General features: G+C 34.8%; 1 long non-coding RNA gene across 4 annotated transcripts; it reads right to left on the reverse strand.

Moving 5' to 3' along the window:
- Positions 1-18,592: 18,592 nt before the first annotated feature.
- LOC104598645 (uncharacterized) lies at positions 18,593-26,326 on the reverse strand. 4 transcript variants are annotated; one of them, XR_735416.3, is made up of 6 exons: positions 25,337-26,326; positions 21,464-21,565; positions 21,050-21,092; positions 20,337-20,423; positions 18,983-19,111; positions 18,593-18,902 (listed from the first exon to the last, which is right to left on the reverse strand). It is a non-coding gene; the product is annotated as an uncharacterized LOC104598645 (long non-coding RNA). The 4 variants fall into 4 exon arrangements; XR_016077222.1 differs by lacking the exon at positions 21,050-21,092 and having other exon boundaries at positions 25,337-26,321; XR_735415.3 differs by lacking the exon at positions 21,464-21,565 and having other exon boundaries at positions 25,337-26,308.
- Between the last annotated feature and the right edge of the window lie 1,589 nt (positions 26,327-27,915).

The raw sequence follows: 27,915 nt of genomic DNA on the forward strand, positions 1-27,915 counted from the left end.
ATAGGACATATATGCCCTCTTCATGCCCATTGTATGTTTAGACAAGGGGAATAGAAAACGTCTGATGAAAATTGCAGAAAAAAAGGGCATTCGCTCTTTTATAGGTAGATATAGATTTTCATCATTTTGACATTTGTTGATATCATTATATAGAATCTCAGATAACCAACCGAGGACTGGCTTGTTGGTGTGTTAGATGGTTTATTCCAGCGTTAATGCAGAATCAAATCCCGCAACCTGCACTTTGAAAAAAGGGGTAAGAGGGAAGTTATTAATGGTGCATAGCACCGAAACACACACACTGATGGGCAGTTTAGTAACTTTATTTATTTGCTGTGCCTAATTGCTATTCTTTCATGATTTTAAAAATTGTGATATGATTGAGAAAATATATCATTTTTTTTTGAGAAAAACCATAATACATTTGTATAATGTTTTTATTTTTTGGACTGTATAAGCATTGACAGTGGGGTCATTCACAGGTACCTGTACCATTCACCGACTGTTGTTGAGCAAAAGAAACATCATCAGAGCTTTATTGGTGTGTGAAATCCACCGATGTAACTGCCATGTCATGCTTACATAATCAAACCATGTTGTTTGGGCTGGAATCTAATGTGTTCAGAGAAGGGATTTGTTAGGAACAAAATTACCAACAATCGAACAAGCTCTTAGGCTATATATACATAAACCATTTAATGACTTGCTTAAACTAATTGCCAAAGAGCATTGCAGTGATTATTTCATCCTCAAAAACTTTATCATACACCAATAATTACTGAATTCGAAGCATTTTTTGACAAGTACCTGGTTCATTGGCTGATATTCTGCCCAAAAAGCAGCTTCTCATATATAATTTAAAATGTGGCTTTCTACTGTCCCAAAATGTTGTGTGAACACAGTTTGTAATGAAAGGAATGATGTAAATCTCATTGTTGTTAAATGAAATTCTTCAAAGGCTTTTCAGAAGAGTCATTTTTTTTAGTTCATATAATGCAGCTCTAAGATTAGATTCAAATCCGTAGTTGAGATGGTCATTTGACACTTTTTAAGGCTCCGATCGTTTTTGGTAAGTTATTTATCCAGGTAAGTGTTTCTTTATCCATGTTCCTTTATTTCCCAGGTAAATAAGGTAATGACCATTTTAGCGATGAAAATCTATTATTGAAATGATCATTTTTGTCCCATTCAAGTTTTGACAAATTTTCCTGTGGGAGAATTATTATCAAGAAAAATAAAGTTCCTTTAGTCTTCACATAAATTTGAAAAGAACACGAGTTTCTTGGTTAATGGGAATCAAAATTCAAAAAAAAAAATAGAATACCCCCTAAGAAAAAAAAATCTATTCAGATATTTCACCAAACTTAAGTTTTTAGGTTGAACAGTTATTTGATTTTGTGGCAATGGACCTCATGCATCATACTCTATCCCAACAGAAAAGATGTTGAGAAACTAAAAAAAAATGAACTAAAAAGTATGGACAGGCCCGGTGCAGATTTCTAAATTCTACTAGACTTATAAACATTTAAAATGTCAAAAATTACACTCTATACAATAATGTTCATCCATGAATTGACATCAATTCCGAACTAACACCTATCCCAACTGCACTTTGGGCTTAAAAATTCTAACCCTACGCTGAACCGTCATTCTCCCAAAATTGAAAGGGGGTAAGTTTTTGGATAAAACAAATTGCAGCGAAGGGCAATTAAATATTGCAGCAGGGCTTTGTTGGCAGTGCTGCCAAGGTATTTGCATGGCAGCTTGATGACGTAAGCCATAATGACAACCAAAATGTGGATCAGCGCATCTGCTTATTTTGCCCAATCCACGTAAAAGTTAAAACCATGCAAAGACAGCCCCAAGTCCAAACTACATGAGAATGCTAATCCTGTAGTTGTTTAGGCTTGTTTAATGTGGACCTCTCCATTGAGAATCCGAGTTAGCTGAACGCCTTTGCTGTAAAGCAGGCTGTGAAACCAATAATAATACTACACGCCAATGCTTGTGGGCTACATGTATTTATGACCGGTGTAGAGCTTATCCCCTGGCCTGCTGAACAGCTATTCCATTCAGCCAAGGCTATCCCCTTCATTGAGTGCTCCACTTGGCTCACTAGGTAGGCATTTGGCAGCAGAGCATTTAACAAGTATTCTGTTTCATAAGCTTGACACTTCAGGGGAAAAAACAGAAATGCATATTAACCGTGTTTGGCAATCTGTTTTTTCAAAAAAAAAAAAAAACATTGTTGCAATGATGATTCTTGAATAGCCTTCCTGATCTTGAATCACTAAGATGATGTGGCACATTAAAATTTGAAGATGTCATACAGTTATTATTATAACTATATTATAATAATAATAATCCAAAAAAAAAGGCCCAATCAACCCCATCTCTACCAAATATTTTTTTGTGTTTTTTTAAGGGTAAAATGAAACACATATAAATTGGAAGCACTTGTACCCACTAGGCTATTGGTTTACCATGCACTTGACCAATGTTCCCTCAGCCCACATTATAGCGAATTTTTTTTTAGGGCTATTATCTAAAATTCCCCTTTTACTTTCCCTTTTCATAAACTTTTCTTGACTTTTTTTTTTGGTCAATCAGGTAATTGACCACAATCCTTGCACTCATTTGCCATTATATTGTGTCCCACAGTAAGCAATGATTACTAGGTAATTGATCTGATACCCTCTTGGAGAGTGGGTAAACAACTTACTCGCACTAAAATAACGCTTTCTCCCTCCCTCTCCCTTTACCTGGATGACTTGTATCACACAAGAATGTTGGAATTCAGACAATATTTACTTGGGAAACACTTGCTCAGGGTAAACTCATGAACAGGGCCTTAAAACCACTGGAGACCCCCTCTCAAAAGATCTAACATTATGAGATGTGTGCGTTTTTATAAATTTACTATACTACCCCTCCCTTTGAGTTTGCCATGAATGAAAAATTGCATAATGATAAATTTATTTTACTATCCCCTCCATTTGAGATTTGGGGGTCTATCTCTTCATCCAAATGGACTTAAGACCACTGGGTTGGAAGAGGATAAAAGAAAAAATAAATATTTTTGTTTTTTTATCTTTTTTTAAACAAATATTTGACAGAGAATTAGGGGGATAGTTTGATCATTAGAAATAGTTAGTGAAGATAACATCTTTAATGGTCACTAACGGTGACTTGATGGAAGGTAAGTTTTTGTTAACAAAAATTCTCTTAGGGGTTCTATGGAGGTTTTAATTTTGAAAATAACATGATAATTTTAAGAGAAATGGAAATATAAATGAAGGGAAACTTTAGATAATAACCTTTTTCTTTGAAGCCGACGTTCCAATAGTTGAAATGGTCACTTGGTATTTCCCCAGAAAAAAGAAGGTGTGGGATCTGATCAAACATGAGACCCTTCTAACATACATTTCCTTAAGGGGGCGTTCTTTTTTTTTTTTTGGATTTTGACAGGGGGTGAAGTTGGTTCCCATTGACTAAGAATCCCATATTCTTATTTTCAGATTTATGCGGGGACAAGGAAAAGTTTATTTACTTGGGTATCATTTACCCGGGTGAGTGGTATCCATCTCTTAGGTGGGTAAATAACTTTCTCACTTGGGAGAAAGTTCCCAACATTTGAATGAGACAAAAATGCCCCTTTCAATAATGGGCTTATATGACTAAAATGGTCATTGCCTTATTTACATGGGAAATAAAAGAACATGGGTAAATGCACTTACTTGGGCAAGTGTTTCCCAATAAAAGCTTACCTAGGTAATTGCATTTACCCGGATAAGTAACTTAACGAAAAACGAACAGGACCTAAGTCTAACAACAAAAAAAGGGAGCTCTAATAGATGATTAAAAATCTTGTCTTAAACAGCCCAAGTAGATTATATATATCATAAAGCATGAATACTTTCCCTCCATTTCATGTTTCTCTCATAGGGTCTGTTTGGTTCATGGGAATATGGATTTAATATAGGAATTGACCATTTGGTTGGACATTCTTAGTGGAATGGCATTCCCCCATCCCCTCCCTTGGGAATGGGAATTCATTCCAACCAATTTCAATTCCTGTCTAAACGATTAAACCAAACAGGTGAGGGGAATAGACCATTCTAATTCTAATTTCAATGGAATTTAATTTCAATTTTAATTCTGTATAAACCAAACAGACCCCTTTTTCTGTCTAACGGAACACAGCCTTAAGGAAGGGAGATTCAATGGGAATGTTTTCTTGACTCATTATTGTTAAAATGAAGTCTAAGTGCCTCCACTAAATGAATATAAATGATTTTTGAAAGGAGAGGAGGAGTTGCATGCATGATTGCTCTATAACAAGTTAGCAAAGGAAAAAAAAAAAGAAAAAAAATAAATCACATACAAGACTAGCATTCCTTTTTGTCGTACTGGTTGTTGATCGTATAAATTGATATAATGAAGACATGCTGTGTAAGAGCATGTTCAGGCGGATATATGATTGGCAAGACCATAAAAGGTTGAATTGATGGAGGTAGTTGAACACCTATCCTTTGGACCACGTTTATTGAAGGAATTAGTAAGACAATAGGAATGCAAGGTTGTTCCTTGCAATAAAGAGCTCAACTGCTCAAGTAGGAAGTGCTGGATTGGATTTATTCAACCAAATCTGAATCCGATTCATTTAGTGGAAATCCAAAATCTGAAATTCTGTTGGATTTAAGATTCCGGATTCTGCTTAAAAAAATAATATATATACATGCATATATATATATTAAATTTATATATACTGTAATATATAAAATTATATATATTTAATATATTAAAATCAATATATATTAAAGTATTATTGGATTTCAATTTTAATCGGACCAGATGGAGTGAAATCCATATCCAATTCAATTATGAATCCAATGAGGATTTTAAAAATCCAAATCCAATCTGATTATATGAATGGATTGTTTGAATCTAAGGTGTCATTTGACAAGTCTTTTTAAAAAGATATTTTATTAGTACAAATGGCCAAAAGACATATTGAGCTTTTGAGGTCTTATCTTTAAAGATAAAGACCATTTGATAAGCAGTTCAGTCTATCAAACTTTTAAAAATGCATTTAGAGGCTATCTATCCTATAAAAAAAAACTAGAAAGCTTCATTTGAAGCTTCCCAAAATTTGGTGTTTTCGGTCTTTTCAAGTTTTTTCATACATACATCTTTTCAGTTTTTGATTACCAAACAAAAAAAACACAATTTTCAGTCCTTCAAATTTGTTGAAGCCCAGAAGACTGCACGGAAAGACTTGCCAAAGACTACCTAAGATAATTGAATTGGATCATTAGATGGTAGACTCTTGGAGTCTATCAGTGTTGTATTTAGGTCATATTCTTGGAGAATTTAACTACGTCCAAATTTGATCCAAATCTAGTTTGTTAGATTTATACTGTATTCCAAACTTTGATTTATTGTGCTTAAAATGAAGAAAGTTCAAAAAATCTAGAAATTTTATTTTATTTTTTTAACTTATACATGTATACATATATAAAAATTAAATTTACTAATTGACTCACATTTTAAGTAGCTCTAACATCTAATATGGGATGTAGGAACCAAAATAACCCCAAGTGTTTTAAATTTTTTTAATGATTTGTTTTCCATGAAAAATAAATGTAACCCTAGAAGTGGGGATAAATTTGTAATTAACAGCCTAATACAAGACATTCACCCAAAAAGAAATCTAATATAAGACCCAATTGGATCTAACCTTCAATTCGGTCCAAAACTCTCATCATTTAGTTTTGGTTGTTATGATAATTTTGAAAAAAAAAAAAGATAAAAAGACAGAGTTTGTTTGTTTGGATAGTTGTGGATTGAGAAAAGATTCTACTACGAGGAGAATAAATAATATCCGATCTAAATGCCTTCTTACATTCCAATTTTCCCGCCTTTAGAGCATTTTGGTCATAACTCATAAATGAGGAGGGAGATTTTTTTTTGTTTTGTCCATTAGTATATATCCTTTTCTTTTTCTGTTCGTCTTATCCGCTGCCCAGATCTCTGGTTCTTCTTTCTTCCTAAACAGCTAAAGAAGACATTCCTTTGGATAAGGCGATCTTGCGAACAAGGAACAACCGAACAACCCCCCGTCTTCTCACCTCACTGAGCTGACTAATGTATCTCCCTCCACTTGTATGCGTTGTCAGAACCGGATCAACCCTCGGTTGAACCGGTGACTCTTGTGGTCCTATTTATTTTACAGTTTTCATAGCCTTGACAATTAGGGCTGCGACTTGGGTCCGTTAGCACAAATCCAATCTGAACTCAGCCGAAAAAGTTGGATTGGATTGAAGTTTCAGTTAAAGTTAAGGTTGTAGTCTTGTAGATAAGAATGTAAGGATCCGTTTAGTTTCAAAACCGGATCGGACTGGAAAAACTGGGAATCGGTCAGGTGACCGATTCTATTTTACTCTAAAACCATTATTTTCCCAAAAATCGTTGGTTTGGCAAGTAAACCGTTGACCTAGGCGTTCAAACCGTTCAACGGTTTGACCAGTTTTTATTTTTTATTTTTTTATTTTTTTATTCTTTGTCAAAACGGGCCGTCTGTTCAGTTCGAACAGTTGGACCATTTGACCCGGAAATCAGGCCACTGACTGGTTCATTGTCCGGTTCAGTTTTAAAAACCATAGTTGGAATCGAAACCAGAATGCTCTATTCCTATAGTTTTTGATTCAGACAAAAGTGGAAAAGGAAATCGGAATCAGTTGGAGTGGAATTTTATTTTCAAAGAAGGATCAAATGGAGAAATGCCATTTCACCAGAAATAGGAATGGGATTCCAATTCTGCTCAACGAATAAAATTGTAATTGTAATGTCTGATTCTGATTCCAGACCCTATTCCTGCAAACAATACAAGTCCTCAATATGTATGTATCTATCCATATCAATAATTGATATGCATGTATGTGTATATATATATATATATATATATATATATATATATATATATATATATATATATCAACAATTTTTTAAGGATAGAATATTTTTTAGCATGACAACCATGCCCTTTATTGCCAAAATTGAATTAACCTCAACCCTTGAGTTGAAGAATTTGGCAAAAAGAAAGAAGAAAGAGAGGAAGAAAAATTGTCCAACCCAAATCCAGTCCGATGTCAGCCCAACCCAAAAACTTAGGTTAGGTTAGCCTGTTAATGTTGAGGGTTCCACAGCTCAGGTTGGGTTAGGGTTAATCTCAACCCGGCCAAACTTGTACCCCTGTTGACAATCTAACAGACCCGGTCAACTGTTAAAACCATGACCCAGTAAGCAGTCCGGTCTTCTCTCCGTCCCATACCAATAAGCTCACTGGTCCGAGTTATGGATAGAAGCAGAAAAGGTGTTCTGTATTATGGGTACGGTAGGGACTCGGTACATTTTTTACCAGTCACTACCATCACCCAAATGCCATTACGTACCAATTCATTCAATTGGATGTTGTGGATCAACTACTTGATGCTGTTATGATCACATATAATGGTGGATGGTCCATACATCATACATGGTGGACCACATCACGCCCATACTGTTATTTCCATTCTCCACCCGCCAAGAGTAAGAGCAAGAAACATAGTAAAAAAAAAAAAAAAGAAGTGTTTGGAGGCACTAATTTTCATATTTGCAGTCTCCACTTTCTACTCAGAACCCTTCTCGAATTTAGTTGTCAACGCTAATTAAATATTAGCTACGCTTACATTATTCAATGGTTAAAAAGTAAAACTCCTCGACTCCCCAAACAGGAGAAAAATTCAACTGTGAATTTCGATTCCTTGCTAGGGAACACCACCCGCCACAGGAGGGAAAAAGATTCACAGAATGCGTGTATTCTACGGAAGGATGGTGGTACCGTGTCTCACTGAAAGAGTGAAAGGTGTAGTGGAACTCTCTCAGAAACTGAAGCCTTGCCTGAAGGACATCCCAACAGGCCAACATTGGAGTGAATGCCGCTGGTTCATGAAAGTAATGAATGAATGGGCCGATCGGAGCCTATCCAAATTCCATCTCCATTAAAAATGCTACAAGCATGCACGTGTTTTCCCGCCCTGAATCAAACCGTTCAATCAAGTTGATCGGCCCATGATTAAATAAATTAAAAAATAAAATCATTATCAACTCAATCAATGCAGAAGAGAAAGCCATCGAACACTTGGGCCCAATGACGATTGAGGACAAATGTACATGAATTAGCAAGACACGTGTACGATTAGACTAATGGGCCCAACAATCCGAGGATCCAAGATTATGTGAGCAGTATGTTTGGCTTGGTCTGTTTTCTAGTCTGGCGATATTTAATGGGACGGATCACGGATGTCTTTTCTTTATGGGCCGGTGGTCCCATTGCATAAAAGGCCATCACGCGACGCGACTCCCCCACCTTCACAGGCCCAGAATCAGCAGCTACCTAGTAACCGCACCTTCCCTTCGCGTCCCCACACTTTGGGGTTTGTGAGGTCTTTCGCGAGAGAAGACTGAAGAATGAAGAGAGATTATGGTGTCCACTGTCCACCCCCCCATGCGCACTTTAGCACGTGCCTCGCGACAAAACTTTATCTGAGCTCATGCAGAGAAAGAGATATGCCGTATTGAGAGGGTGCTGTGGTTTGTTGTTGACTCAGGCACTCAGCAGTCAGAACTCAGAAAGTCAGCAAGTAGCCAACAAGCACGGTGAGCCCTTTACTTGAGTGTTTCTGAATAATGAGTCTATGAATGCACCACAAAGTCCCAGTCTCCAGTCTCCACTACCAAATCGATCCCATCACACCGAGTTACTACTTGGTTCAACTCGGGTGAGATGCTGGAATGTGATTCATCAATCATCATGATCATAGTATAACCGATCAAAATAATACTTGTTTAATTCTTTTTGTGACTGAATCTTGAAAGAAATGTAGGGACTAAAGAAATCTTTTGCAGAGGGAGTGCAGATTCCAGTTGAGAAAAGAAGAAGGCTGACAGGCTGTAGTATTCTATGTCGGCTAGTTGACTGACTATTACAGTCCATCAAAGTCTAATGTGCATTCTTTTTCTTTTCTTTCGCAGTGAATATACTAAAATAAGGGATGAAAATTTCTGTCAATCAAATGGACCAATTGGATGATGTCAAATTTATGTAGCAACCAGCCTGAAGACACAAGTGGACCTGCTGAAACAGAACCCAGGCCCAGGCCCAGGCCCTAACAGGATTGAACAACTCCATTTATTAGGGAAATCAAATCACAAATGCCATACAAGGTTTGTAAAGGTTTTTCCACTTTTTCCTTCATTTTCCTATTTTTTCCTTCAAACCAAATACAGCCTAAGTTGATGTTTGAAACTGTGGCCATTTAAAAAAAAACAGTGCCACGTTGGATCCACATAAGCATTTCAACAAATGCCCATGTATCTCATTGTTTGGTTCAGCCGATTATTAAAAAATCGGGCATGCTTCAAAAATAGGGGCCTGCCGATGTTGGCATTTTATGCATCGGTGAACCATTTCCCCCAACGGTTGACTGATGTGTATCCTATGTGGTGTTTACCTGTCAGTACATACATGAAAAACGGTGATGAAAATCACCTTACCAAACAGCATAGTGTTACTCACAGCCTATGTGGTAGAAACGTTTTTTTGTAAAAAATAGGTCTCGAAAGTATGGGCGTTTTTTCTTAAAAATTGGTTCCAAAAAGTGTCCACACTTCCAAACACATAGTAAGTTGAAACTTGAAACAGATCAGCTAACCAGTAACCACCGGACCGGGCGGATTGTTTACTTCATATCCGGTTCTGGAAGTGCAGATTCAAGTGGTTTTCTTGAGCTTTTCATAGGCTCAGTTTGGAAGGAGTAAAGATACAAATATGTAGATCTAGCGTATTTTGTATGTATTTATACTGTACATATTGCTCAGTTTGGGAAGAGGACTGATATAAATATATACCGTGCAAATACAAGATGTAGAAATATAATATACAATGTAACGTTCAGATGCAAGTACAAACGAAACGAGAAGGTGGATAGATGCATCGTCAACATTAATTTTAATACATGGTTTTGGAAGAGGGGACCAACGAGAAGGTGGACAGATGCTGCGTAAGGCATTTTGATATCTTGTTCTCTTGGATTTCAAGGTCCTCAGCTTGAGAATTTGCTGAACGAAGAAATGCCATCTTGAGGGGTGTCATTGATTTGGTCCCATCAGCAAGACGGCCATTCATCAAGGCTTTGATACATATAGGCATCCATTCTAATAGCCAAACCAAACTAGCCGCATGAGTTCACATTAAAGAAGAAAATTGAGCAAAATAGAATAAGTACGTAGTAGCAGTGGAGATGCAGGCACACGCTAGCTAGAGAACAAAAATGAGGGTTGAAGCCTCATCTTTACTTTGAAAGGTTAATTTAATTAAGCATGAAACTTGCTTGTCTGCCATTCATTTTCCTCATGGTATGGACAATTTATGAGGCAAGAATTCTATTGTCATGAATTTGTCTTCCCGAAGCAAAAGCATTTTGATACGAGTTGATAAGAGAATCTATTATCTTGTTGAGATGGTGAACTAGCTAGTATCGTAGTCACCACCTTGTATATATGGGACATTAATCCATTTGTATGCATGACCAATTGGTCTAAGATCATTTATAATGCAAACGTATTCGTTTTTTGGGATGAGCACAAGGGTAGGTCCGGAGACGCAAATTAAAGTAGTGAGATCCTCACCTATATAGTTGGCCAGGTACAGAGCATGGACACCATCTGGTCCGGGTGAATTGAGAGCACCAATAGAGAACATAGTAGCATTTTTTTACTTCTTCTTGGCCTGATGGGCGAGAACAAAGTGCTTCATTCATTTCATTAGTATTAATATATTTGATGGGTAATAAGGTGGCAAACCTTGGTATATCCAGCCACTCATAGGTTGTTCCATATATTTTGCCTCCTATTTGACAAAGTAAAAGGAGGTCCCAACTTCCAAGAAACTGACATCCATGCAACCAGCGTTGCTTTGGTTGAGGCCGGGGTTCTAATCTCTTATGTGATCCTTGTTTGATCTAGTTCAATCAGTTTGGCTTTGATGTCAAAGCTTTAGCACATGTCGATGGCTACGTGGAGTTTATGGTGTAGTCTACAAGCCTTGATCTCGTGTCTGATCCTTGCACAAAAGTGGTTGTACGTACCACGGTAGTCTTTCATATTTTCACCCTAACCTAATTTTATTCATGACAACATATTGAACTATTTGCCACGTATCCATGCACCCAACCTATCATCAATGGAAATACTAATAGTAAATAGGGAAAATTTCTAATCAGTATTCCGTCGAGTTATAATTTGGTTCCCAAATTTTAAAATGCAATAATTCAGTATCCAAACTTTTTAAATGTGACAATTCAGTATCAGCTGTTAAGTGACATTTGAAAAGTCAAAAATGCCTTAAGAATGCCATCTAATTCTCTTTATCAACCATCCAAACATTGACAATAAAATGAATAGTCCAAAATTCTAGATTTTTCTAAACAGTCATCAACTTTTTTGAATAGAAGATGCTAGGGTTTGAGACTGCTCAGTTTTTTGTTAACATTTAGATGATTGATAAAAAGAATTAGATGGCATTCGAAGGGCATTTTTGACTTTTCAAATGTCACTTAACGACTGATTAACAGACTAATTAACAACAGGTACTGAATTGTCACATATTGAAAGTTTGAATACTAAATTATCACATTTTAAAAGCTCTGGTACTGGATTGTCGCATTTTAAAATTTGGGGACCAAATTACCACTCGAGCTAGAGTACAAGATACAAGGTACTGACTGGGAAGTTTCCCTAGTAAATAATATTTTTGTCACCTTTTAATTTTTCTAATTCAAATATTAATGAAACGCAACATTTAAATGTATGATGCTGGAAAGGCTTTGACATTTTGACGAAAACCTGTTTGATTGGCTACCACCACTTTTATGAATTATGATTCTGCACCGGATATTAATGATTTAAATTTGGATACAATATATGCGATTCGAATCCTATATGCTTTTATTTGTTTTTTTTTTTTTTCCTTTCTTGTTGCCAAAAACCCTAATCATATATGAACAAAAAGGACCCAAATCATGTACTTGTACAAATAAAGGGAAAGACCACATCTTTCCGCTGTTAAAATTTGGATACAATATCCGATTTGAATTTTATACGTTCTAAGGCCCAAGTGACACTACATGGGTTGGGGGTAGATGTGACTACGCTGCAATAGTCCAATTAAATTTCAAAACCGATCTTTCAACGAAATGGCCCAACAAATTAGGTCTACAAATGACATCCAATTATCCAAATTCAATCTTATTAAGGATGACTCGAATTGAATCCATTTATAATTAGAATTGAATCAAATATGGCCTATCCCTATTTGATATGATAATTAGGGGATCGTTTCAGTCCACCCAGCCCGATCCAAGTATAAATTCGTACAAATTCCGCTTAGAAATTTTGGGCTTGGGCTTAGGATTTGTGTTAAGGCCTTACAAATTATAGGGTTAGGCTTGGATTTAATACATCAATCCCAACTCAACCCACATATATTTAAATATACGTATTTTATACATATGTATATATATTATTTTATGTTATATTATATATTTTATGTATAAATATTATAATGTGACACTTATAAATATTATATATGTATATGTGTGTAATATTTCATATAAAGAAAACATAGGCCCAGTTAGGGGTGAGTATTTGGTTTATTCAGTTAAAAACCGAATCGAATAAATCGAAATATTAGTTAATTCGATTTTTTCAATTAACTGATTTTTTAATTCTGAAAATCGAAACCAAAAACCGAAATTTACAAAAACTGAATTAACTGAACCAAAATTCCCAAAAAAATGAATTGAAAAATCAAAACCGAAATTTTTAGTTCAGTTTTTCGGTTTTAACCGAATAATACTCACCCCTTGGCCCAACCCGGTCCAACCCTCAAAATAAGACTGGGCTTTATGTTTCAAGCCTGGAACCCAAACTAGGTTAAGCCCTGTCTCGGGCCCGGCCTGACCCATGATCACCCCTAAGTATAATCCAATTTGATTCGATTAAAATATATATGTTTATATATACTAAAAATTTATATTATAACTATCGGTAAAGTTTGTTCAGATGTTATATTTTCTTTAAATTGTTATGGGTTCAAGTTTCATAGAAGCAAATTTTAATTCATTTTGTTCATAAAATATAAAATTGAAGTCATTTTAGTACATTTTTTATTATTTTTAGTCTAATTCATTTAAAGAACTTAATGGAGGTGTGATGGTGACAGAAATGCAGGGTGGGACCCACTAGTAAAAAACAAATAAAAGCTAAAGTGGAAGACAAAAGGTTTTGTATTGCCTTGTCTTACAGGACAAAAGGTTTTATTTTAGACACACACACATATATATATATATATATAAACATTAATGATTTTTATTACCATTTTTTATTACTGTTTATAAACTGCCATTTTTTAAGACACTCATACAGTTTACGGGTCCACATAAATTGACCCTTATATGTCAAACCCGTAATTTAACCATTATTATTATTATTATTATTATTATTATTATTATTATTATTTTAGCATTTAATTTAAAATTTTTGTTATTTAGTAATAATATTAACTAAATTTGTAATTATTTAAATATTTACTTAAAATATTTTTTCCAACCGAGTATAATTATTATATAATAGATTTGTTAATTCATATTTCCATTTAAGAATAAACATTAATGATTTGGCTTAACAATTTTAATGACTATTAATAAATATTGATTCTTATTTAAGGTTTAATTATTGTATTTGGTAATTATTATGGGGCATGCTTTGAATAAACATTAATGATAATTGATGATTGTTATTTCATTTTTTATTATTTACTTAAATAAGTACTTGATGATTGTTATTATTATTTACTTAATTCAGTAATTTTGAGTAAGTAATTATTTTATTTAGTCTGCATTATTTCATTTTTTTATTATTTATAATAGACATTTAGGGTATGCTCTTTATTTGATTTAAGAGACTTACCATGTTTTTATCTAGACAATGACCTCATACTAAGGGGCAACTATAGTATCATTTAATTTGAAATTTACTATTTAACAATAAAAAATAACAACCCACCCCCCAAAAAAATATCAATAACTTTGAAATCATTAATCTATTTATAAAATAGTAAACTTAGATGTATGTTTACAACAATATCACCAATACTACTTAATATTTAGGGACATATGAATGGATAAAAAACATTTTTATTCTCTTCATCATCAATCGAATCATTGTTCGCGACCCAGGATTCTATTTTATCATCAATCCAATCACCATTCACGTTTTTTCTTTTTCTTATCAATGAATAGATCTCTTTACTTGTACGACTTAGATGTCTCGTATTTCTCGAAAAAGTGATTCGATTGATGGGAATATCCATTCAAAGAGTTGCTAAGAAAAACAATCCATGCCAAACAACATTTGCATATGCATCCATCCTCTAAAGTAAGAGATGAAAAATATATGACTACAACCAAATCATCATCATGTATGGCTACAATCAATTGATAAATTGACCCTTATGTATTTATGTAATAATTATTATGAATTAATATAAATATTAAATGAATATATCCGAAATAATAATTATCATTATTAAAATCGTTATTAATTATCAGTCGAAATTAATAATTATCAATATTATCATTAATTAATTACCAGTAACTCAATAAGTAATTATCTGTAATTAATTATTATCATTAATTAATTATAAGTAATTATTATTAGTAATAATCAAATTTAAACCGGTTTAATGGTTAACATTAGTGGTAATAGTTAATTATCAATTAAATATTATTAATTAATAAGATTATTAATTATTAATTATTAATTTCCTTATTAATTTTGAGTAATTAATTATCAGAAATTAAAATTATATGATATGGGTTTAAATGCATTAAACCCGTGTTGAAACAAACCGGATCTGAATAATTATGTAAAACATGTAAACTGAATCGCTATAAACCGGGTCAACGCGACCCGACCCACTTAACCAATCAAGTCACCTTCTTAACCCGACCATAGCAGGCTGTCGCTCGATAGAGCGACGAATTGAAAACTTCAACAGGCGTCGACTGGGCACAGACGTGTGGTTTATCACCCATTTCAACCAAAAAAAACTAACTTAAACATGCGAAAATTGATGAAGAAAAATTAAAAAAATGAAGACAACGGTCACTACGAAACTCGACAACTGCTCAACCACCGCTGAGTGCGGTACTTGACCATCGGCGCCATAAACAACCTCGTATGACCTTCCTGGTCGCCGGCGAACTGATGTAAATGAACACAAGTGGTTTGAGTAAATCACGTTATCAAGGCTGTATCGGAAACCAAACTACACGCAGTGTTGGGTCAATATTTATTTTGCTGGAAACAGCTAGCCCGCCATGGTTGATTGGTGCCTGTCCCTAGATGGATCAGTAAATTCGCATTTTGGTACATGTGCCAAAACATAGTAAGCAATCAACACAACAAATAATGGGACCCAATTTAAAATATGGCCCTTCTGTCTTCTAAATCAACATAGCAAATAATTACAGACATCTATAATCACAGGATTCTTAACTGGATCATCTGGAAGGTTTAGTTAATACCTGAAAGGAAGGCTGAAAAGTGCAGTTTGATGCAGAATCAACGTCTAATGGAAGTTCACACTATAGACTGTAGAGGCTGTAAGAATCGGTACAGCTTTTGTATTAACTGTAGAAAAACTTAAATGTTCCAGAATAGAACAACATTGATTCAAGGGAGAAGGGAAGGTTCAGTTAATACCTGAAAGGTTGCAGGATGAAAAAGTGCAGTATGATGCAGATTCAACGTCCAATGAAAGGGCACACTGTAGACCGCAGAGGCTATAGAGGTACCGTCCAGGTTTTGAATTAACCGTAGAAAAATTGAAATATTTTAGAATAAAATAAAATTGACCCAACGGAGAATAGAAGGCTTAGTTAATATCAAAAAGGTTGCGGGCTGAAGAAAGTGCAATTTGATGCAGATTGAACCTCAAATGAAATTGAAGGCTGTTGTCCGCAGAGGATGTACAGAATCAGTCCACTTTTTTTTATTAACTGTAGAAAATTTTAAATGTTCCAGAATAGAAGAAGATTGATCCAAGGTAGAATGGAAGGTTTAGTTAATACCTGAAAGTATGCAGGCTGAAAAAGTGCAGTTTGAAGGTATAATGAAATTGAAGGTTGTAGACCGCAGAGGCTGTACAGAGAATGAAACATGTAAATGGGAAACATGTAAATACACGAAATAGAGGATGAAAAGAAAACAGAGATTGAGCATAATGTAAATACCAGATTGAATGTCTTATTTCTCTAAAATTGAAGTTTTGGGCAGATTGAACTCGAAAATTGAAAGCTAGCCTAGTGACCCATTAAGCTCTCTTCTTCTTACAATTTAGGATGGTGGCCTTCCAATTGAAATGAATGAGGGGTTTTGTTCTGCTGAAAAATAGGTATGTGACTTAAAACTGCCTCCTAGCTCATATATTGTATGGTCACATCTCTAATGGGAAACTAAATAAACTCTCTCCTGAGTTTTTTATGGACAGATGTCTGAATGGAGGAGGGCCACATGTTTAACTGGAGAGGCTTTGGCCGGATTTCATTACTTTAATATATATATATATATATATATTAGATACTCTTGGGTATTCAACTAATTGGATGAGTTCTCTCTCAACAATTCTAGAAGATGATACTACAAGGAGACAACAATCGTTTTTTCAACATCTCTTCTTTCTTTTCAGTTGTGCATCCACTCTTGATGAGAAATTTCTTATTTGTTATCTATCTTTGTTGATGATGCTTGTTATTTGAATTCAATATTTTTTTTATGTTTATATTTAATTGTAATTAGATAAAAAAATATTGTACCCCATTATTATTGTTGATAATAGAAGTTTTGGGCTTCAATTTCATGATTTTTTATCGTCACATTGAGAGGTTTTCCATATAAATCTTGGTATCTTCTATTATTGTTTGTTTTGTATTTGATTGTTTGACTTTATTATTGTATGCTTGCTAATTGTTGATAAGTCTCTTTCATTTGCACAACAAAAATATAGGGATATATTCTCAACATTGATAACATCATTATTGCCCATGGAATAGTACACTCCTTTCAAAAACAAAAGGTAGACATTGCAATTTTATGCTTAAACTAGAATTTTGAAAAGCATATGATAGAGTTGAGTGGGGCTTTGTGATGAAAACACTTCTTTGGATTTTGGTCATCAGTTTTGTAATATCATTTTCGTTTGTATATCTACCTTAAATCTGGAAATACAGGTAAATGGCTCTAGCTCTAGCTACCAGTATATATATATATATAGGGGATTGTGAAAGTGATGCTTTTTATCTCCTTATCTATTCATATGTTCACTCAAAGTCTAAAAAGAGAAATATTTGCTTGGTATTAGATTTGGAATGTCAGGCATCAAGTTGAATCACTTATTCTTTGTTGATGATATATTGATTCTTGATAAGTGCATTTTCATTGAAGTTGATTATATAAAACAATAGATTGTTGTCTTTAGTTAATGGTCGGGGCAAATTATAAATTACTAAAAATCAACCGTATTTTTTAGTAAAACACTCACAAGTGTCTTTGTCTTTGCATAGCTACTACGGTGGGGGTTCGTGCTATGAGTATGAAGGAAAGATATTTAGGTGGACCTTTATCAAAGATAAAATTGTTGTCTTAGGTAGGTTGGCTAGTGCTTATCAAATCTACGCTGGAAGCACTTCTAACGTATCTCATGCAAATCCATTTATTACTTAGATATATATATGTAATAAAATGGATGGAGTTTGACATGATTTTTGGTGGGGTAAGGCCCATAGAAAGCACAAGAGCTCACCTAACTTCTTGGAAATACCTCTTAAAGCCAAAAGAAGATGGTTGTCTGATGTTGAGAGATGTATTATATTTGATTGTATTTGGTTTGTTGGAGGTTGTAAGGTATATTTATAATATTGATAAATTATGGGGACATGTATGCATTTATGTGAGAAAAATGAGCTTATGTGTAATTTTGATGTAATTTGGCATTTTGCTTATTTAAATCAGTGGTTGTGTGGGATTAGAGTTGAGTGAGTGAGTGAATGAGAGAGAGAGAGAGAGAGAGTTGTATCTCTTGTTCTCATAATGGATATTTTTCCTCTCCTCCCATGGATGTAGGGTACCAAGTTGTACCAAATAAAATCTTGGTGTTCTTTCTAATTCTCACTACAAGAAAAATGACTTTTATCCCTAAAACTATCGCTAAAAGAACTGTCACTAGACATTCTAGCGGCAGTTTTCTCGGCTGCCGACGCTATTTTTAGCGGCAGTCATAACTTTGGCACGCTTTTGTTTTAGCAGCAGCCGTGGACTTCTTTAGCAGTAGTCTTTTTTTCATATAATTCATATCTTTTTTAACTTATTCTTGCTTTTCTTCAAATAACATGTTTTGTTTACATTCATCTAAATTAGAATGAAATACAAATGCAAATTAAAAGATCTATTTTCCACTCTCAAAATATTTTTCTACAAAAAAAACATTTGAATCACAAATTAATACATTCTCTAATACAAATTTCATCATCCATTCTCAAAACTCAAGACACTTGCAATTGGTTGACTCCTTTCAAAACCCATATTTATTTACATAATTCCTGCATATAAAGTTATCTAAAACAGCAAGAGGTCTTGCTTTATGTTCCTTGATTGACTCCTCTCTCAAATAGCCACTTGAGCTGCTGCTAGACATTGTTCACAATGTCTGTAAGATTGATGTCCACATGTCCCAATGATTCCTATATTACACAAAGAGGTAAATCAAGACCAAAAGATTGTGGAGTACATAAATTATAACATTAATGGATGATAATTTTACCTTTCCTCTGAAACCTAAGCATGCCCGCTTACCAATGACTTTAATATGGAGCTTCTAATTTAAAGGGGCTTGTTCTAGCATGAACTGGAATTCTTCATTCCAACATGGGTCCCGAGTTTTCCTCATCATCTATAGCAAACAATATTAGACACAAATGAGATGAAGAGAATACTTCAAAACACAATTTAATTAATTGCAATAAGAAAGATAATGTAATTTGAAAGCGCATTAACAAGATGATACCTGATGAGAATTCTAAACAGAAATGAACCATCAGAATCATCTCAAATTGAAACTTCCTAGTGAACACAGTTTATTTCATACATAGTTCGGAAGAAAGGGAAAATTCTAATCCAAGTTTTCTTCTACTCCCCTCCAAAATAGATAAGAGCGTAAGGGTTGTTGTGATGCTTTCCCTCAACATCCTCAGCCCCTTGGATGACAACTGAAAGTAACTCTGCCCCACTCAAGGCTTCATCTTCACGTACCATCTTAGACAAGGCTAATCTGACTAATCTAGTTGATAAGTCTAGAGGATTGAAGGATATAAGAATGCAACAATTTGGACTTGTTCAAACAACCCTTAATTTTCCAGCCTAGAGCTAGATCCTCTAGACAATAGACTTGAGTAAGCATTGTGGTTCTAGAGTAATGATGCCATGTAATTTCCTTATGCCTTGTACATGCATGTTCTCTTGTAGGGTTGTTTGATGGGTTGATGATATTGATATCAGATTATGCAGTTTGTTCTTGGAATGTCCTTTCAGCAAGTTGGCCAAAAATAATGGTTTTCCTTTGCTAGATGGAGATATCATATAAGATTTAGTTTGGGGTCTTTTCTAGTACTAAGGACAACCAATAAAGTCCTGTTTGGCTGCTGTAAGAGTAGATTCTATATGCTTTCTTATCCTTGTTAGAATCAATCGTAAATCCAAAGCCTAATGCAGCTCAAAATTTGATGAAAATTTGTTCTATTAGCCTAAAATTTTGATATGGGCAATCATTAACTGGTACCCAAAAGACTGCTGGGCCTTCTTATTGTCTCCTCAAGATCCTGGCTCTAGCTGGCAATAGGCCCCATGGATTGGTTGGAACTCACTTTGCGCTCAGCTCAAGTCAAGTTGACAGGCTTTTTGATCCAAATCCAATCAGAAATTCGGCTTTAGTACAAGTAAAACCTCAAATAAAAAGATGACAGCCCATGTTTCAGTCATCTATGGGTTAAGCTTGGTCTCTTTTTATCTTCATGAAGAAACAAGCCTCTCATGTCATGACTATAAGCTGGTTCAATGTTCAAATGCTATTAGATAAATAAAAATTTGTGAAGGAATCTCTATTCACAAAATATACGTACCAACTGAACTATTAGCAGTCATAGAGGCTGAACAACCTTGCATTCACAGAATAAATCTCCATCTATTTTGGGTGCTGACTTTTTAACCTGAAACAAATTAGCTCATTTGTCAGCTAATGCTTGGGATGATGTTGCCCTTTTGGTTGGATACAGAACTCAGATAATCTCTTCTACTGCTGGTGCTTGCCAACTCATGCTCTACCTAGTCAAGGAGTTTGAACATTCTCCTCTGAGCTAAGCAATTCATAATTCAGTAAGATATTGTTGTATTGTTGGAAGACCTATTGTCCACCCAAAAGGAACCATATTATCACACTGTAGATTATATACTTGATTTTTCCTAGATTAGATTCCAAATGAAAGGAATAATATGAATAGGTGTAAATCTTTTATCATGAGATACCAACTTCTAGCAATCAAAGGATTGATCACAGATAGGAGAAACTGGGAAAAAAATAAAGTTAAATGCAAAGACTTTAATCAGATAGAAACACCTCTATGGGAAAAATTTTAGCTTAACTTGACAATAGGTTGTTTACTAGGTCATTTGAGAAGTGATTGGATCTTTTGAAACAAATGGGTAAAAATTATATTGTTCTAGACTAGCTATCATTTTGAACATAGAGAAGATGAAAGGAATTCTTACTACATGATATTGAATAAAGGAATTCTACTCAATTATGCAATTAGATGAGCTTTAAGCTATTACTCACCATGTAGTGTAGGAGGAAAACTTCCACTCTCCACCTTTAGAAACTGGCAGAACATGATCAATTGTCAAGTTCTCACGTGAAGAACAATACTTGTTGACAAAAATGTCCTAATTTTGTAAACTATGCCAAAAGTAAGGTCCATGCAAGGGTAATGTCATTTACCATCATGTCTTCTAGATCATAGAAAAATGATCAAATAATCATAATTATTCACCATTTTGTTATGACCAATCTGAAATTTCTTTTTTATAGTAATGACCATCTGAAAATTAGTTATTTATGAATTGATTTCTGACCCCAGAGATTAACTCTGCACCCTATTTAGACACTTCCCAACTTCATAGAAAGGATGGGCTTAATAATAAGCTTTCAAAAAGTAATTGTTATGTGTATCAGAAGTAATAGAACAAGAACCTTGGAAATAGTCAGGGCAGGGCCCCACTGCTCCAATATGTTAAGATAAATACTGCCATTGCTGTTAATATTTGGGTGGAAAACCTTTGTCCTAAATGCAACCTGCATGGTCCATCCCACAATTACAGGCATGAGAGAGAGAGAGAATAAATTGATTGATATGCATCCCATGTTTGACCTTATTACCTCTTCTAGAAGAAAATCAAGTTTTGAAATAAAGGTAAGAGCATGGGAGTTAGGAATGCTATTTTTTACTTTCTTGAGGATTAGTAAACAAAATAATTGTAATCATCATCATTCATGCCTTATCCCAGCTATATGGGGTCGGGTACATTAATCCTATTTTGCCAATCCGCTCTATTTAAAGCCATTATCAACAAAGATCACCCCCAACATGTAAAACCACTATATATAGATGCACAACTAGGAAAGAAAGGAAGATACAAAGAACCTTCATACAAAGAACATCCCCAACATGTCACCATTTTCTCAGCCCTTTTCCACACAAAACCTTCTATTTAGAAATCTACCTGTAATCTCTGCTCCCTACATTTGAAACTAAGAAATTTTCAGCCTTTATCCCCTCCCCTGAGAAAAGAATCCACCTACTCTATCATTCGTCAAAAGTCTTTAAGACTCATTTAATTAAGCCAGTGCTGTAAAAAGGACAAGTCTTGCCTAGATTGGCTTGAGATAAAAAAAAAAAAAAAAAGAATTCTCAAGCTTGACTTAGGCCTACAATGAACCTATGTTGTGACTTCAGGCTATGATCACCAAGTATTTAGGGTGACATAAAAGGTTAAAGAATGCAATCTTCTAGTATGTGTTGACATAAAAGGTTTTAATTTTCCATTAAGCTTTCACAGGGGGGGGGGTCAAAATTTTGAGTTTTATGGTGGATGAGGCTCGTTTTGCTTATTGGGTTTTACTAAAGAAACTTCCAATTCTTGCAGGTGGTTGAAATAGGACAAGGGAGTAAGGTGAAATATGAACTGGACTAGAAAACTGACATGATCAAGGTAACCAAGGAACCCATTGTTTGGCATATTTCTTAGTTGACATTCCATTCATGTTCATAAAGGGTTTCATTTGCAGGTCGATCATGTACTTTATTCATCAGTTGTATATCCCCATAACTATGGTTTCATTCCATGTACACTCTTGAGGACAATGATCCAATGGATGTTTTGATCCTCATGCAAGTATATGCAAGCGTCTATGTTGAATTCCTGCTCACAATAGTATGTTTGAATGATAGTAATACAATAAGATTCGGATGTCGAATTCTTGCACAAGTATGTAGGAATTGCTTGCTATCAAGTTTTCTAAGTTTAGAAAACTCAAGAAATGTTAAAACTTCTTCTTGAGCAATAAGATTTGGATCTGAATCTCAATTCAACTCAATTAAGCATTTTCTAGACTGCATGAAGCTACATGAATCTTGTTTTTTTTTTTTTTTTATGAATTCTACATGAATCTTGTTTTACCATTCACTCTCAATGCCATATCCATCGAAGATTTAGATCTTGTTTTCAGGGAGCCTAACACCTAAATGTGAGAAGGGAGGGGGAGAACCATGGTCCAGAACATGGTTCAGACCTATGGGTGGCTCAGAACTGTGGGTCAGAACATGGTTCAGACCTGTGAGTGGCTCAGAACTGTGGGTCAGGTCCATGGTTCAGAACTATGGGCCAGACCCATGGTTCAAACAATGAGCCAATCCATAGTTTAGACCCATGTAATGTTTAATTTTAGACAATTGATCCAATATATCCAAACAGTAAGCTTTCACCAACAAACCCATGGATGCCAAATGATGCATTTAAAGATTTTATTAACCAGTTCTGCCCCATTAAGCACAAAACAATTTAATATTTTGATCAATGCACAAAACAATTTAATTAGGTATATTTTTTTTATGTTTTTTCCTTTAACAAAAACAGCAATAGTTCACAAATATGGCAAAGTGGGATCCTTGGGAAAGTTGCATGCATATCAGAATTAATGCCGAAAAAGGTCCTATAGAAGAAGGAAATTCAATTTGATTAAATTAAAAGTTAATGTTGTTAACTCTTCTTCATAACTATAATGTTAATATGAGCTAGACAATCTATCAATTAGGCTATTAATGACCAAAAATTACTAAAGAATAAAATAAGCTCATTTATAGTTATGTGGTTGAAACATAGAGTTAAATCAAGAAAATACAATCAGGTCCCTTTTTGGTTCAGCACCTAATACAGTTTTCAAAAGATTGCTTTTGCATGTGCATGGAGTGTCTTCATATCTTAACTCTTAAGTTAGCTATTTGGAGATAAGGCAACAACCTAATGGCTACAAAAAGATAACCATATTTTATAAAAAGACAACAAAATGCATTTAAAGGTCCTCACTTGCCATAAAATGTTGCCTAGTGAAGTGCAGCCCAACCATTCACATCATAGAAATTGATACTAACACCCGCAGCTACTATTGGTTCTATGGCCCAATCATAACCAAGAGCAGCTGCTAAATGCAGCACACCTTACCCTCCCTTATCTAATACACTAGAACCTTTTTCATCTTCAATTACCTTGTAAAGAAGCCATGCATGCAACTTCTCTTTCAGTAACTTTTGCAATAACTGGTCCTTTATTTGATCTAGAGAAAACTCCTCTAAGGTAAGCTTCACCATATGGAGCCATTCATAACCATCTTCCTTCATTAACAAACTGATTTTATTGCTTATATGAGCTTTCTCACAAACATTTCTGGTGAGAGTAGTTGGGTGACTGGAACATCCCATAGATCAACTTGGGTTCGGCTTGCCCAGTTTTCAGCACTTTCTTTGTGAGATCACAAGGAAAAAATTCCTACTATAGTGTACTTCATCTGAAATTCTGAATTAGGGAACAAAGCACACTACTTTAAAACTAAGACAAACCTGCTAGGACACTCAAGTATAGAATCTAATTCTCAATACAACTCTAAATACCTAATAATAATCCTATTAAATCTAAACAAATTCCAAAATAATCTAAAAAAGACTTAAGTCCACTCACAATCACTCTGACATTGAAATCCGGTTTTACAATGAGAACCTATACATAGCTACCACTTCAAGTTCTCATGGTTGTCTCTGTACTCAACATGGGATATATATTTTACTATATTTCTTCCTTTTATTCTGATTAATTTGTTTTCCATGTACTGTTTAGGTTGAGTCTGGGAAGAGTACAAATACAAATCTGTATAGTGCAAAACCTTTTCTGTTTTATATACTCTTTAGCTGAAGTAAGTCCATGCTCCATTGCAGCCTGTAAATTCTTAAATGGTTGTTCTTTAGGAGACATTTTCTTTCTTTGCTTTCTATCCAAGGGATAAAACTCAAAATCATGCTTCAAATCTCATGAACAAGACCCCATACTAAGATAGAGGAACATAACAAACCCAAAAATGATGACATTTCTGGAAATCTAGTTTACAAATGTTCCAACTCCAAAATGTTTTAGGTATATAATACAAGGAACTACAATTGCCCCTTAAAATAAAGAACTCCAATTCTACATGAACTATTATTATTGAAATATGGAGATCACCTCAAATTTAACACTTGAAGAAAATAAAACTGTGAAAGAAGATCATTGTTAGGGTTGTGATTCAAATTCACTAGACCTGTTACATCATTAAATGTGATTACTACCAATGTATGTTTTATACCTACTATTGACTTAACTATCATCAAGAAAATTTTCAAATATATTAACTAGAAAGAAACAATATAAACAAACAAAAGGATCTAAACCTACAAAAGTTAAGAAATCACTAAAATTCAGTTGAATAAGTTCTAGAAGCATGTACAATGAACACTAAGAGGGAAAGAGAGAGTCTCACATGTTAATGTCGATATTTGGTTGTTTATTTGGTGCTGAGAAAGTCAAGATCGAGGTCACCCTTTGGTTGTCGTCCATTTGTGAGAAAATCCAGACCGAGGTTGTTCTCTGGTTGCAAGAAAGTCAAGATTGAGATTGCCCTTTGGTTCCCATTCGATTGTGAGAAGATTTGACCGATATCATTCTCCGATTGTGAGAAAGGAGAGAGAGAGAGAGATGTTTAGGGATTTACGCGGGGGAGGAGAAAAGGAAATTTGATGCCAACCTTATAGCGGTAGTCAACAATGTTTTTAGCGGCAGTTTTAAGTGACTACCGCTATATATTAGTATTATTAGCAGCAACTGACCTATATCCACTTCTTGAATTGCCACTGGAGGTGTATTCTTTTGTAGCGTCTTCTTCTTATTTTCTCCTTGATTTGCTATTTTGTTTTATGTTACTTGACATAGTATGAAAGCTATTTTATGTTGTTTAACATGGTATTGGAGCATGTTGCTCTATAATCTATGTTTGCTCCATGTTCACTCACAAATCTCTTGAGGGCTACTGATTTTTGGGTACAGGTCTAGTAGGGTTTCCTTTCATAGTTGATCTATCTAGGGTTTCTTTTTGGAAGGTTGATACTCACTACTACAAGGGATCAAACCAGTTTTACCTTTCTTTCTCGGTGATTAGTGGCGGTTTTTGACCATCACATGACTATTGTGTTAGGTGAACAATGAGGTGTGTATCCCTCTAATGGATCAAATCCATGAGGGAATGTTGTGATTGAAATATTTCTAGGTTAGTGATCAATGTTGTGAAGAGTTTAATAGTGGTATGATAAGTGATTTTGTGATCTATGAAGGTCTTCTAGTTGCTACCATTTCAAGTTCAGTTGAGGTAGTAGTCAATTACTAACCTCAATGTATTGTGAGTTGGAAAAGAGGCATTGATGCCTCAAGTTGTGGTTGTTTGTGAGTTGGAAAAAGAGGTATTGATGCCTCAAGTTGTGGCTGTTTGTGAATTGGTAGTGTTTTGTGAGTTGGAAAAGAGGCTTTTGATTCCTCAAGTTGTAGATGTTTGTGAGTTGGTGATGGTTTGTGGTGTGGTGATAACTTTGTTGGTGAGTGTGTGAAGCCTCCGGTGGTATTCAAAAACGGTGTAGTGATGTGATAGTTTGTGGTGCAATGGTGGATTGATGGTGAATGTGTGAAGCTCCCTTGGTGTTCACGAAAAGTGTAGTGATGTGATAATTTGTCGTGTATTGGTGAACTGTTAGTTCAGAGGTCCCTTCAACATCTCAAGGTTCATGGTTGCTGCTTCAATAGTAAACCTATTTCCATGGAGGTTACTTCAATATCGTTAATTGCAACTCAAGCTAGTTTTTCCACCTTGAGTTTAAGGGGGCGTGTTAAGAGATATAATGTATTTGGGCTGTTGGAGGTTATAGGGTATATTTGTAATATTGATAAATTATAGGGACCTTTATGTATTTATGGGAGAAAAGGGATTTATGTGTAATTGTGATATAATTCAGTCTTTTTCTTATTTAAGCGGGTAGTTGTGTGGGATTAGGGTTGAGTGTGTGTGTGTGAGAGAGAGAGAGAGAGAGAGAGTTATATCTCTTGTTCTCATAATGGATATTCTTCCCTTCCTCTCGTGGATGTAGGCTACCAAGTCGAAGCAGTCAAATCTTGGTGTTATCTCTAATTCTTCTTCTTATTTTCTCCTTGATTTGCTGTTCAGTTTTATGTTGCTTGACATCTAAATACTTATGGTGGGGTGGTCTAGTGGTCAAAATACTTATGTTTAAATTAAGCAACTTGGGTTCAAATCCCTTTAGTAACATAATAGTTCTTTATAAAAAAAAAAAGGATGGTGGTCTTGGCTTGATAGTTGTAAAACTTCAGAATATAGCATTGATTGCTAAACTTAGTTGGAGATTTCTTACTAATATTGGGTTGAAGTTCTGAACACTAAATATTTTCATGGTGCGAATTCCGTGTTCATTTATTCGGTCAAGCATGTTGAAAAGTAAAGAGCTTTTAAGGAAGGGTGCCTCAATGGGCTTATTAGTAATGGCTGGTTAATGTATTTCTATCAAGACCCATGGTGTGCAAATGGTTTTTTTCTTAGGGTGTATTTGTTTAAGGTTTAAATGTAAGCTGGGATAAATTTTACACTCTGGTTCAATTTTGCTAACATTTGGATGATATGTTATTTTATATCGTAAACGAGTGTAAAACTCCATTTAGGTAAGTTTTACATCGAAGTTACCACCAATAAAATTGATGTAAAACTCTTATCTTCTCAAAACTCAATGTACGCTCTCTCTCTCTCCCCTTCATATTCTTCTTCCTCCCCGATTTCACCCTCCTCTTTTCTACCTACCACTACAACTTCTGGCAGTAGCGGTTCTCCCCCCTTTTCTGATCAGGTACTATTTCTTTTTGATATCTCACTTGCATCGGCATTCCACCGTAGAGCAGAGAATCTAAGTTTCCAATGATGAAGACTTCACCATCAGCGTTGCAGATCTATGTACTGTGTTAAACCGCGCAGATTTGCAAGATGAGCATTGCAGCTCAATCATATTT

This window comes from Nelumbo nucifera, chromosome 6, assembly GCF_055504915.1.
Source record: "Nelumbo nucifera cultivar China Antique chromosome 6, China Antique-T2T, whole genome shotgun sequence".
Taxonomy (NCBI): Eukaryota; Viridiplantae; Streptophyta; class Magnoliopsida; order Proteales; family Nelumbonaceae; genus Nelumbo; species Nelumbo nucifera.